This window comes from Oncorhynchus nerka, linkage group LG10 (assembly GCF_034236695.1).
Source record: "Oncorhynchus nerka isolate Pitt River linkage group LG10, Oner_Uvic_2.0, whole genome shotgun sequence".
Classification (NCBI taxonomy): Eukaryota; Metazoa; Chordata; class Actinopteri; order Salmoniformes; family Salmonidae; genus Oncorhynchus; species Oncorhynchus nerka.
The window spans coordinates 31,743,008-31,755,395 of NC_088405.1; positions in this window are offsets into that span (position 1 = coordinate 31,743,008).

The window sequence follows — 12,388 nt, forward strand, 5'->3', positions numbered from 1 at the left end:
AAACCTGTGGTTTGAATTGAAGAGGGCTGTCCATTAGAGCAGACAGACATCAAGGATCTGGAAAGACTCTGTATGGAGGGATGGTCTAAGATCCCTCCCTATGGGTTCTCCAATCTCACAAAACATTTCAGAAAAAGGCTCAGTGTCGTTATACTCGGAGCATGGTAGAGTACTGAACACAGGGGTGCCAATAAGTTTGACCTCTATCTTCTTTTTGTGTGACCAAATCTTTATAATTTTTTGCATTTCTTGTGGGCTACATGCACAATGCACAAATGCATATAATGGAATAGTTACTGCGCATCACAGAGCCAAAAAGAAGAATAAATTGACTAGCTATGTAAGAGAAAAACAAAGTGAGCCTCTATTCTCAACCTCCCACCTCATTACTCCCACCCTACCCATCCTACAATACATGTCTTCCCCCAACCACCCACCTCATTACTCCAACCCCACCCATCCTACAATACATGTCTCCCCCCAACCACCCACCTCATTACTCCAACCCCACCCATCCTACAATACATGTCTCCCCCAACCACCCACCTCATTACTCCAACCCCACCCATCCTACAATACATGTCTCCCCCAACAACCTACCTCATTACCTCAACCCCACCCATCCTACAATACATGTCTCCCCCAACCACCCACCTCATTACTCCAACCTCACCCATCCTACAATACATGTCTCCCCCAACCACCCACCTCATTACTCCAACCCCACCCATCCTACAATACATGTCTCCCCCAACAACCTACCTCATTACCTCAACCCCACCCATCCTACAATACATGTCTCCCCGAACCACCCACCTCATTACTTCAACCCCACCCATCCTACAATACATGTCTCCCCCGAACCACCCACCTCATTACTCCAACCCCACCCATCCTACAATACATGTCTCCCCCAACCACCCACCTCATTACCTCAACCCCACCCATCCTACAATACATGTCTCCCCCAACCACCCACCTCATTACTCCAACCCCACCCATCATACAATACATGTCTCCCCCAACCACCCACCTCATTATTCCAACCCCAACCATCCTACAATACATGTCTCCCCCAACCACCCACCTCATTACTCCAACCCCACCCATCCTACAATACATGTCTCCCCCAACCACCCACCTCATTACTCCAACCCCACCCATCCTACAATACATGTCTCCCCCAACCACCCACCTCATTAATCCAACTCTACCCATCCTACAATACATGTTTCCCCCCAACCACCCACCTGGAAACCATGTTTTCCACCCCTTCCCACCCCCCTAGCAACCAGAAAACCCCTCCTCATACCACCCTTCCCCATGGAAAGTTAAAAAAAACATGTTTTTATTATTTGTTAAACAATACCTCTTTCTCTGAGCAATTGTATTAGTATAAAATAAGATCGTTTCCCCATTTGTTTTGAGCATACATTTTAGCTCAGTATTTGTATTCTTTATTTTATGCAGTCTTTTTTACCCATCTTTATCAAGGGTGCCAATAATTACAGACCTGACTGTACATGGTAAAGGTAGATATCATGGGGGAGGTTCTGGAAAGTACAACTTTTATCCTCAAGACACACTAGCTGTCCCACCTCTCCCTCTGCACATTTCCTCAAGGAGATTTAATAAAGTAAACTGGGAGGATTAGGCCACTTCTCCCAGCCTCCTCTGCTGCAGTCTGAACAGCTGTGCCAGTGTGTGCCGTACCTCCATGTTCCGAATACCGTAGGCAAGTGGGTTGATGCATGGTGGTACCATGAATGCCACTAACGCAGTTAAAAACATTGAGCGCTCCGCCAGTGACAAATTATCAGGAGGTGTCATGGACATGGCTTTCCTTAGCACCAATCTGGCTATATACCCCATGATGGGCAGCAGCTGCAGGAAGAACATAAAGAAATAGAAGGTGATGGTGTGACGGGCGAGGTTATTGTCAGAGTGGAAGGGTTCCACGGCTCTGCGGGCCGCTTGGTACATGCATCTGTAGCAGATGGAGAAGGTCTAGATGCAGACGAGAAGTACAACAATGATACTGACTGCGTGGAACATCTTCATTGCCCAGTGAAGGCCAGGTAGTTTATCCATGATTATGGGATCGCATAGTAGCCCTGGAATGGCTCTGCCAAAAGAGGTCTGTCCAGAGAGTAGAAGACCCACTTGGACAACAGCTACAGTCACTGAAAGCACCCAGGTCAGCACTATGGCCAGACGTAGTCGCCTGGAAGTCAAGATGACCATGTAACAGAGGCCGAGGCATATAAAGATGAAACGCTCCACGGCCATGAGGGTCAGAGTGAGCAGAGAGCATAGGATGCCTGTGCTACAGACAGTGACCTGCAAAAGGTACCAGCAGCAGGTAGCTGTTCACCATCACAGAGAAGAGGAAAAGAGTCATGAACAACAAGACCAAAAGAACCAGTGATGTCTCATTCTGTACGATTTTCAGAATTCTCCTTTTGAGCGACACAGATTGAGGAGAGTTGAGGGGAGGAGTTAAAAGGTGAAAAGGCAGGTGGCGTCGAGCATCCTTAAGCAACAGGTCAATTTGTTAGCAGTAACTTAAAACCAATTAATTTTGGTCCCTTGTGATGTTGTTTATTCATAATCGCACAACCTACCTTTTCATCTTAAACATTTAGCTCGCATGCAGTATTTGGTTCTGAGTCACAAGACCAGAACCAAATAATCATTGAATTCAGGTGATTTGCAAGGGCAAATAACCACACTTCCATTGCTTTCTGGAAATCAGGCAGTGCCTTTAAGTGAGTGATGACGACTGAATATACAAGCAAGTACAAGTTTGACATGGACATTTACACCTCATTTATAGAGCAGCCGATAAGGAAATTTTTTCAGTCTGTTAAAAATGGCAAACATCAACAAGACCAACGGCAACCCACACCACTCTCATCACGGTTGTTAGCAATAGTAGCATCCCCACAGTTTCAGTTTGTTATAAGAAACTTGGATTTGGGCATTGTCTTCTGACGGGTGGAATCATTAGTACGCAACGTGCAATCGCTCAATGACGGAGCAGACGACTGTCACCCTGACATAAGACCGTGGGGTTTGGGCTGAATGATCCATCACAAGAACCATGGCCAGAAGAGACAGCAGATGGTATTGTTGATTAAAGTTGATTAAATTAAGGCTACAATTGTAAAGGGTTTTACAACAGGGCCTAGGTGTCCACTGAAAATCATCATTATCCACAGTTTCACCTGTTTGGCCTGTGATCTTCTCACGCAGAAGTGTATTGAAGAGCTCTTGTCAGCTCTAGCTATGGCCATGTACTGTAGCTTTGAGCTACACAATCAATTTCAGACACTTTGGAATGATTTGGACATGAAATATGCCACACTGTTTGTTGCCATTGTCCTCATCAGACCTTGGACCTGGAACGAATAACATTCCCACACAAACAAGTGCAAGAAGAAGTGTGATCAAATGTTATTACTGTAATAACAAGCACTTGTGGACTGATGTTGACATACTGTACATTGTGATGCTCAACCTACTAAATTGCATGCAATTTCACACAATCTATGAATAAGCTATAAGACTAGACCTCAAATGTTGAAGAGACATGAGGAGGCTTTTCAATGAGAGAAAAGAAAAGCATGTGTGGGCAGCAGTAGCTTTTAATGAGTGGAGGGTGTTTGTGATCTAATTGACAATGTTCCAGTTTCATTGATACAGACGATTTAATGCAAGTCAGGCTCAGCTAACTGTCTGATTAATATACGGTACATGCTTCATATTGAACCATGAGTCCCTCTAGCTTCCTCCTCTGTTGTTCCTTCTCCTTCGGGATGTTCACATACTTATAATGAGAGATTTTCTGAACATGGAGGCGAAAGAAACCGCCTATTCATTTCAAGCGTTACAATGTTGTACAGTTAATGAGTATTTATGCCTCAAGAAATTGCCCAGTTGCTTGTGTCAGAGTGGGCGGGTTTTACACTCATCAGAGAAATGAAATTGTGAGGAGTTATGGAATATAGGATGTAAGTGGAGAGGTGGGGAAAGTGAAGAAGCGTGAACCAGCATGAAATTGAATTAACATGGAGAGAGGGTTTGAATGAATGGATTCACCTTGGGTAGGATTTAAGAAGCTTTAGGATGAGGAGCAGAGTTCACGGAGGCCTAAAGGAAGGGGTCAGTGCAGTGTCAGGGATTTAACAGTCATCAGCAAGGGCCAGTGATTGAGCACTGAAAAATCCGTAGTCAAATACCTTCTACAAATGTATCCTCCAACATCTACTGAGTCTCAGCAGTAGTTGTTGCTTCCATACAAATGATGTCTATCACAATTAGAGCAGTAATTTGGAACAGAATTGTGTAAACCTTTGTCCATGTAAAAAACTGTTATGCAATTTTTCTTTGTCAAAGTCAAGAGAAGTTTAAATGAAAGTGTATTGCACCTCAATAGATGTACAAGCCCCAAAAAACATTCTGGAAACACAAATGTAAAAATACAATAAACCCCAAGAAAAGACACAGTTGGAAGAAGCTTTGCTGCTTTTAACTTCTTAAGAACTCTTTCTTCCCATTACTCATAGGCCTTCCCACTGCCCCCCTTGCGGTCAGGTGCATATTTCAGGCAGGTTGACATCGCCTGTAGTCTTTGATTGGCCAAGACTCACGCCTGCTGTAAAGGGGGAAAACATATTAGGTAGAGAAGTTATTCAAATGTCATGAATTGGTCTCTGTACCTAATAATGAAGCTGCTAAAGGTCCTAAAAAGCCCCCTTTCCATGGTTTCCTTTCTTATTCATCGTTGACATGAGGCCGTTCGTCAGGATTCTGTATAGAACACAAAATATGTACTTTACAAGCAACACAGCATGACCTCATTTGAAAGTTAAACAAATATGGGAGTAGTTTACCGGTGCATTGCTCCCTTCACTCGGTCTGGGGATGTCCCCCCCCAGCTTTGAGATTTGAGCTGTCATTTTTATAAAAGGAAACTAATGCGTCACACATGTACAGGATTTTTTCATCCAGTACTACATGGCAAAACAATGTAATTCAACTCATACCAATGAAACATTTCATTTCTAACCATGTATTTTTTTTTAAATCATTCTCCGTTAGCTGCTCTTCTACCTTTAGTAAATCTTCCTCTGTCTCGTTCAGGTTGAAGTCAAATTCCTCAACCAGAGTAGGGCGACTTTCCTTTAAAAGGTCACATTTTAAAAATGTATTCTGAAACAAGGTATTTTAGATTGATCACTTCCAAATATAACATTCTAAATGGAGAGTTTCATACTTGTGTCTGTCACAGGAAAGAGGTCTGATTTGGTGAGGGGGATCCCTCAATTAAGAAGACAGAATGAGACCTCAAGCCTTCATGCTTCGTTGTTAAGCCACGTGAGAGACCAAGATGATTCTCTGCAATTAAAGATTGGATAACATCATGCCAATTGTTTTTACAATTAGAATACTTTTCTCAAATGCAGCTTGTGCTGCGTTTAGCCTTTTGCTTCTTGGTAGTAGAGGCACAGGTTTTCTGGTGAGTCAAGGCATATTTTGGTGGGCTTTGGGTAGACCTTTTCCTGATAATTAAGGCTACCTTCTCACTAGCCACACGCTTGGATATTTGAAAGGATCACATAAAGTAATACGTTAAAATTGTCTCCCTGTCAATCAAAAGGCAAGCTGGTTGTTCAGTGGCTATGGATAAGGGGTCGATTAGTAATGCCGGCTACCATATTTACATAGCTTGGAGGGAGTAGTGACTGGAGGTGGGAGTTACTCATGCAATTCTAAACACACAATATACAGACTAAAAAAGATTCCAAGTAAACTGAATGTACAAACTGTCAATGTTCTGTATGTTTTAACATACCAGTTTTAAATGATATGAATGTAGTTCTCTTTCAGTTTCTCTTGGAGATTTCGACTTCACTGGCTTCTGTGATTTTCAACGTCTTCACATTGCAGTTTTGTGGGTACACATGTATTAGTTGCCTGTGTCAGCACCAGTGTTTAACCCACGGCGACAGTACCCAGTCCAGAGCGTCCGGCGACAGTACCCAGTCCAGAGCGTCCGGCAACAGTACCCAGTCCAGAGCGTCCGGCGACAGTACCCAGTCCGGAAGCTCCAACGACGGGCCACAGACCGGAACCTCCAACGACGGGCCACAGACCGGAACCTCCAACGACGGGCCACAGACCGGAACCTCCAACGACGGGCCACAGTCCGGAACCTCCCACGACGGGCCACAGACCGGAACCTCCCACGACGGGCCACAGTCCGGAACCTCCCACGACGGGCCACAGACCGGAACCTCCCACGACGGGCCACAGTCCGGAACCTCCCACGACGGATCCCCAGCCCGGGGTCTCCAGCGACGGTCCTCAGACCGGGGTCTCCAGCGACAGTCCCCAGCCCTCAGTGTAAAGAAGGGGGGCGGCGTCCAGAACCAAAGCTGGGAGTCTGCGGCCGGGAGTCTGGTAGGGGGGGTACTGTCACGCCCTGACCTTAGTTATCTTTGTTTACTTTATTATTTGTATTGTCTAGGGTTTTTTCTAGTCTAGAGGTTAATATGTCTATGTTTGCCTGGATTGGTTCTCAATCAGAGGCAGCTGTTCATCATTGTCTCTGATTGGGAACCATATTTAGGTAGCCATATTCCTTGGTTTATCTGTGGGTTATTGTCTATGTATTAGTTGCCTGTGTCAGCACCAGTGTTTATAGCATCACGGTCGTTTTGTTAGTTTGTTTAAGTGTTCTTCCTTTTATTAAGAGGAATGTATTCTCATCACGCAGCGCCATGGTCTCCTCGTCACAACGAACGTGACAAACCAATGCAATAAACAATGCAAAGCCCACCATTTTAACATGTCAGGATCCTGTTGGCGAGTAACATTTGCAGTTTTTTTTAATCCAACTACCATGGTTAGTTCAATGTTACCCCCTTCTTCCACTCTTCACCACCTCCGGATAGGAGACATGCTGGATAGCCCTTACTCTTGTCACCTTGGTCTCCTTCACCCTAACAGGGCACTTCATGAATTTGTGCACATACTCGCCACCACAATTGCAGCATTTCGCCTCAACTGGCATACGATACTCTTCCTGTCTACATACAAATGGTTTACATTTATTACACTGCATATGTTTGGGCACATAGGTTCTTACAGGGTATCTCACATAACCCAAATATACTGTATATGTGAAGGAAGAATGGATGGAGTGGGCTCACTCTATCAACCAATCGGGTCAGTCGGCGTGCACCAATCACGACATCTACTTTTTCAGCTACATCCTTTGAACTCACGTCTAGCGCCACTTCAGAGATAACCCCCTTGATAGGCAATCTGTTACACACACAACACATTCCAATCCGATATATTTTTCAGTTGCAAAGCTCCTTCTACTCCTCGGACACACAATAAAACAAAACAAGACCACTTCTTGTTATCCTCACTGACGCAACCTTATCCAAAGCATCTATGATATTCATGGATGTCAAACGGATCTCCCAGATAACGCTATCGATCCAAAACCCCTCACTCCAACAAAAAAAAAGAGTCAGGTCAAGACTTTGCTTGACTAGATTCCACTAGATTCCACATTACCCATCATATACCCCTCATATACCAGTAGTAGTCACTGTTCAGGCAGGAATCGTTCGCCTGTGACTTATTTCAATATAGGTATCTGTTTATGTCGGTTGATGGCATGACATTGAGACAGTGACATTGATTCAAACATACCATTTTACAATCAACATTTAAACAAAGTAAAATCAAATATGTCTAATCAAATATGAAATTCAACATAATTTCAACCACCCAAGTATATTGAATATTGGATGAAAAACAGACATTGATTAAACAGTGAGAATATGCAAAAATGTCAACATCTAAAATATGATGAATATGTGGTGTAGATCTGATGTAGCACGTTCAATATATTTACACGCATGACATGAATTGTGTTGCAATTTCCACACACATTTTTAACCACTCTATGTGGAATTTTCTACGCAATTTCAACGTATACATAGTTTTTATGATTACGTCGAAATTAGATTGATGTAACAACCTGTTAGTCAGGTTAAGTTATTGTATTTAAATTGAAGTTTTACCCTAATTTCAATGTTTGCAACGCTGGTGGAAATGATATGAAAACAGTACTGGTTGATACCTTTTTGCAAATCCAAATGTGTTTCAAACACAGATTCAACATCACAAATGTTGACAAATGTTGATTCAACCAGTTTGTGCCCAGTGGGCAAAGAGATAAAGAGAACTGCTGGAGGAATTGATGTTTTGACACATTGTCGTAATAAGCCATATGAGAGCTTTGGGATTTGACTCTGAGTGTAGAAATCACAGGCTGTGCAAGTTTTTGCATAATGGTCGTTCAATTAATGAAACAGGATAGCTTTGAGGAATTCATCAGTATATGTCAAATCAGTTAACAGCTTCATCTGTCAGAACTACACAGCCCCGGCATCTATAAAAGCGAGTTTGAAGGAGATTTATCTGACAGAGCCTCAAGAACTGGCACTCTCAAATCTCTACAGTCCACATGAGAGCAAATTAAGAAAAGGGGTGTGTGCTTTCCCCTTCATCCAGTCTTAAATATGCAGTTCTGAGTATACTGTAGGGTTGTCATTATATTTCAAATTATTTGCATGATGTAGGGTACTCTCCAGGGAGATGAAGGGGGTCCCTGTGTTTTGGTGCTTTTGAATATTTGATGAGGGCGTAAGGTCTGGGAGCTGTCTCAGCTGGCACAGGGGGTAGGTAACACCCCGACAGGGGGAGGGGGGGTGGACCCTTCCTCTGATCCACCATAGAGCCTTGGTCCACCACCCCAGCTGTCAGAGAGAGAGAGACAGAGAGAGAGAGAGAGAGAGAGAGAGAGAGAGAGAGAGAGAGAGAGAGAGAGAGAGAGAGAGAGAGAGAGAGGAACCCCACCCACTCACTCATAAACACTATAGTAATATGAAGGAGGAGACTTTAACAAATGTCCAGTTTGAACCCATTAGAGTACTTATTGCATTGACAACCATTTTATTTACACTTGTTATGGGACTGTCCTATACGTCTCAACAGATCATTTTTATTTGAATGAATGTTATCATTTAGTTGGTAATTCTTTTCAAGGAGGTTGTAGTAAATCACATTGCGTCATGACAGGCCTATTGGGCAGTCAAACAGGGAAAGGCATGAGCATGTACAGTATCTCCAATGTCACTGCCTAGGGTAAAAGCCTAGGGTAAAAGCCTAGGGTAAAAGCCTAGGTAAAAGCCTAGGGTAAAAGCCTAGGGTAAAAGACAAACAGAAACAAAGCATGGTTTCTGGGTAGGTGAAAGAGATGGAATAAGGAGAAAACAGAGAAACGAGGGAGAAAGAGTGAAAGAGAGTGGGCACAGAGTGTTACACTACGTACTGTCTAGGTTGGAAAAGGGATGTCTGGGAGACTGAATGGATTAGTCCTGGACAAGGCCATTAGCTAATGAAGGCTGTCTGGGAAAGACAACAGCACCACTCCCAGAAATTACCTTCCTTACCTAACACTGGGTTTATCTGGCCAGTGGAGGGAGTCCTGACAACACTACAGCATCCACTGGTATTGTCAAATACCATGCGTAACAGCTGTTAAATAGATCATTCAGTTTGGACCAGATGTGACTTTCTGACACAAACTACTACAGTACATAAACTATAGACAGTTCTATTAGGGAATTTAGAGTATGCCTGATGCGCTGACTTTGACGTCATGCAGAAGGGCACAATGAATCACAAAGCTGCCCTTATGCTCTTGTGCATTAGTGTGAATAATGTCTCTGTTATAAGGCATGACATGAGGAAGGAACGTGTGAATACGAATGACCGCTTCTCTGTCATAAGAGCTGATGCACTTCTGAAGTGCTCCTGGACTCTTCTCTTAGAACACCCCAGAGGTTGATCTCAACTTGCTCTGTCCATGAAATAGAGTTATCTGAACTGCTCCAATTAGATTGTCTGGTGGGTTAATTGAATTACCTGTTTTCTCTGCGGCAGGCACACGTGCTATGAATAAATGTTCTTGGTTTTGTTTCATCAGTCTAACAAAATAGGATTCTCTGTCTATGTACGGAGCATTTAACATACAAATGATGTACTTATCCATAGAATGCATTTGATCTGGGTCTAGGATATATAAATATCACTGAACAAGATGTATTTCTTTAACTCTGAAGCTTTACCATTGGTCGGAATCTGTCAACAGGACACAATAAATAGTCCCTCTGTGCCCAGTAACTCCCTTAACATGACCTTCTAGACCATTTTCAGACCTTCCTGTACGTTTAGCTGACTTGTCTGCGGCACAATCCCTAATAAGTTGTGTCAGAGAGAACTGAGTTTCCCCATGATTGTCTTGTGATCACGTGTCTTGTCTGGTCATGATGGATTCTGTTCATTGGGTTAAACTGAACAGATAGACAGGCCATGTTGAAAGTCAATAAGGGGGAAACTATTTACAGACTTCCTGACTTCGTCGTCGTTGTCCCAGGTGGGACATAACTCGTAAACAAAGAACAGGCCTGGATATTGTGTCCACATTATTAGTACAGAGTGGAGGAATCAAACAGGCCACTGAAGCTTTGGACAATGGCATTGCCATTTTTACATGACCGTTTTTCACTAGACACCGCAACTGTCACGAACATTGAGAAAGGATCCAAGTTGGGGAGACAAAATGGTATCATCAACCTTGGAGCATTAAAAAAATGTACTTTGGTGATCTGTCTTACACTGCCACCTGCTGATCAAAAGCAGGCTAGCAGAAATTGAACGATCCAATCATGTGGCTCTTAGCCGGAGGTCTTCATAAGTTAATGTCCTCTGCTGGTGACTTCTATGCTCATCCATCGACATGGTAATACAATTATTCTTGGCATCAATTTGGTTTTAAAACTCCCCACACAGTATCGGTATGGATCATCTTGCTGACAGAAGCTCTTCATGTGTACCAGCAGTTCCTGGCACCGCTCCAGCAATGGCTTCTATTTGTATTTCTATCTTTATTTGTATTCATTTAAATTATGTGTCGCCGGTGGGGCCTCATTTTGCTACTTCTTATGAAATGAATGTCTCTTGCTCTGTTGGCGGAGCAAGTCTTGTCGATAGGATGGAATTATGATGTAATAAGACGTATTAAAATGAGGTCAGATAGATAGTCCAATCACAGCAGCTTACCCATTGTAGTTTATATTTGCATTATGACCTTTATTCAGTAATCACACCATCATTTTTTATTTGTTGTTCTTGTTCCTTTATAAAGTAATCTTAGAAGGTCTTACAATGAGGCTGAATCCATAAAGGGAATCAGTTTTTTGCGTCATTATTATGGCTTCTTGTATTTCAGTCTCAGTGTCTCCTAGGAGCTATTAGTCGGCTGATGAGCTTTGGAGAGATTTAGGATTTAGAGCGTATTAGAAAGGAAGCGAGAAGGAGGGCCGGATGGAGGTAGAGAGCATCGAAAGGAGAGAGCATCGAAAGGAGAGAGAGAGAGAGAGAGAGAGAGAGAGAGAGACATTAAATTCTACAACCACCTAAAAGGAAGTGATAAAAGCTTCCATAACAAAGCCATCACCTACGGAGAGATTAACCTAGAGAAGAGTCCCCTAAGCATGCTGGTCCTGGGGCTCTGTTCACAAACACAAACAGACCCCACAGAGCCCAAGGACAATTAGCAACACAATTAGACCCAACCAAATAATGAGAAAACCATAAGATAAGTACTTGACACATTGGAAAGAAATGACAAAACAATAGAGCAAACTGGAATGCTATTTGGCCCTAAATAGAGAGTACACAGTGGCAGAATACCTGACCACTGTGACTGACCCAAAATTAAGTAAAGCATTGAGTATGTACAGACTCAGTGAGCCTTGTTATTGAGGGAGGCTGCTGTAGGCAGACCTGGCTCTCAAGAGAAGACAGGCTATGTGCACACTGCCCACAAAACGTGGTGGAAACTAAGCTGATCAATTTTGATAAACTCCAATATCTACTGGGTGAAATACCACAGTGTGCCATCCCAGCAGCAAGATGTGTGACCTGTTGTCACAAGAAAAGGGCAACCAGTGAAGAACAAACACCATTGTAAATACAACCCATATTTATGTTCATTTATTTTCCCTTTTGTACTTTAACTATTCACACGTTGTTATAACATTGTACATAGCCATAATACGACATTTGAAATGTCTCTATTCCTCAGAAACTTTTCTGAGTGTAATGTTTTTTTAAATTGTTTATTTCACTTTAGTTTATTATCTATTTAACTTGCTTTGGCAATGTAAACAACTGTCTATCATGCCAATAAAGCCCTTTGAATTACATTGAATTGAGAGAGAGGGGAAAGAGAGGC